Raw genomic sequence first — 2,295 nt, 5'->3', positions numbered from 1 at the left:
AGCTTTAAACACATCCCAGTCTGTCTGGGCGAAACAGTCCTGCAGGATGCCTTCAGCCTCTGGGGTCCAGAGTTTAATTTGTTTGGTGACAGAGTTTGTTTGTTTCAGTCTTTGTCTGTAAGCTGGATACAGGAACAAAGAAACGTGGTCTGAGCGTCCAAGGTGGGGGCAGGGTGCAGCCCTGTATGCACCACGCTATCGACTGTAAACATGATCGAGAGTGTTCTTGCCCCGAGTGGGAAGGTTCACATGTTGGTAATATTTGGGGAGTACAGTCTTTAAATTGCACTGGTTAAAGTCGCCTGCAGTGATAAATACAACATCGGGGTGCGCTGTCTCTAGCGCATTGATGGTATCATAGAGTTTACTGAGAGCCACAGAGGGATTAGCTCTTGGGCTAACATACACAGCAGCTAAAAACACAGCACTATGCTCTCTGGCTAGCTTCGATGTACAGAATGTGTTTGTAGCTGAATCGCTGAGTCTGGAACTCTGTCAGAAAGCCAAGTATCGGTGAGAACTAGAGCACAGCATTCTCTGATTTCTCGTTGTGTTGTAATCCTAGCCCTTAGCTCATCCAGTTTGTTTTTCAGAGACTGTACGTTAGCAAGGAAGAGGCTGGGTAATGACGGTCGGGTAGCGCGAGCTTTTAGCCTAAGTTGTTGATTTATGTTGTTTTTACATGTCTGATGTTTATGTGATGGTGTAACAGCCTATTAGGATTGACAAAGAAAAAGGTTTAAGTTGTCAGACAACAGATTGAACAGCATGAAATTACGAGTTATAAAGGTGTCTGCATCTGATTAAATTTTATGGTGAGGCTGTGTAGCAGAGGTCTGTCCTATTTGTGGATTCCCACTCAAAGCACTTTCTATATATGAATAAGTGTAGACTTTAATATGTGTTTAAATATGTGAACATATATTTGTTTGGTGTTGTGTAATTGGCTGTGATGTGTGTCTGGAGTTAGGGACAGAGGGATGATTGAGAATTGTGTGTACTGCAATATCTTGTTGTTCTTGTTGTCAATTTCATGTGTTTTCAGACTGTATACTGTGCTGCTGAGGTGAGTATGACTTATTTAATATTTTTGTGAAACAATGAGTATGTGGGGAGTAATTCTCCCCCCCTTGCTCTGTTTGTGTGTGTGTTCTGCTACTTACTCATGATATATGTGTGAGCTGCTCACTCTGTGGATGTGTGGTGAGTGTGTATGTGTGTGTGTGAAGGTATAGGATTTACTAACATTGTGTAAATAAGTAACTGTGTTTGTGCTGGTTATTGTTGCTTTAAGGAAACAAGAGAACTGCAGCCAAATGGGTGTTAGAACTTATGAGAAGACAGACCATTTTGGAGAAGCTAAATTGTGAGCTATAAATAAATATGAGTGCCTTGTAAGGATTTAAATAAAAACTTTATGATACAGCTGCAAAGCAAGATTTGTACTGCTTGTGGGTCTACAGCCAATTGAAGCTCAAAAGGTAGTCACACCGTTTGGATAAGCTAAATCATATGTTAAGGTGACTGGTGAAATTATCTGTATCTGTAGAAGCAGACGACTTGCGTCCTCGCAGGTATTGTTTCAGTTAAATTTGTTTGGTGTACTTAACAGTTTGGAGGGTAATAAAATTGAATTAGTTCAACTGCGGGGGGTGTATGAAACTGGGTTTTGTCGAGATTTGATCAGTTATGACGTTAACCTGGTCTTCTCCAAAAGAGACGGTTCATACAGTTTGTTGGCCAACTACAGTGAAAGCCCACTTAAAGCGCTTTTTGTAAATATATAACAGTCTGGACTTAAAAGCCAAAACTGTTTACAGTGGAGGTGGGCAGCTGTTGACCTCAACTGGGGACATTGTCGGACGGTGGAAGGAATACTTCGAGGATCTCCTCAATCCCGGCGCCATGTCTTCCGATGAGGAAGCAGAGGCTGAGGGCTCAGAGGTGGACTCGTCCATCACCCAAGCTGAAGTCACTGAGGTAATCAAGAAGCTTCTCAGTGGGAAGGCACCGGGGGTGGATGAGATCCGCCCTGAGTACCTCAAGTCTCTGGATGTTGTTGGGCTGTCTTGGTTGACACGCCTCTGCAACGTCGCATGGCGGTCGGGGACAGTGCCTCTGGACTGGCAGACCGGGGTGGTGGTCCCTCTTTTTAAGAAGGGGGACCGGAGGGTGTGTTCCAACTATAGGGGGATCACACTCCTCAGAATCCCCAGGAAAGTATATGCCAGGGTACTGGAGAGAAAAATTGGACGGATAGTCGAACCTCGAATTCAGGAGGAACAATGCGGTTTT

The sequence above is a fragment of the Monopterus albus genome, unplaced genomic scaffold (genome assembly GCF_001952655.1).
Source record: "Monopterus albus unplaced genomic scaffold, M_albus_1.0 scaffold265.1, whole genome shotgun sequence".
NCBI classification, from domain to species: domain Eukaryota; kingdom Metazoa; phylum Chordata; class Actinopteri; order Synbranchiformes; family Synbranchidae; genus Monopterus; species Monopterus albus.
Note: the sequence above shows the minus strand (reverse complement) of the source record.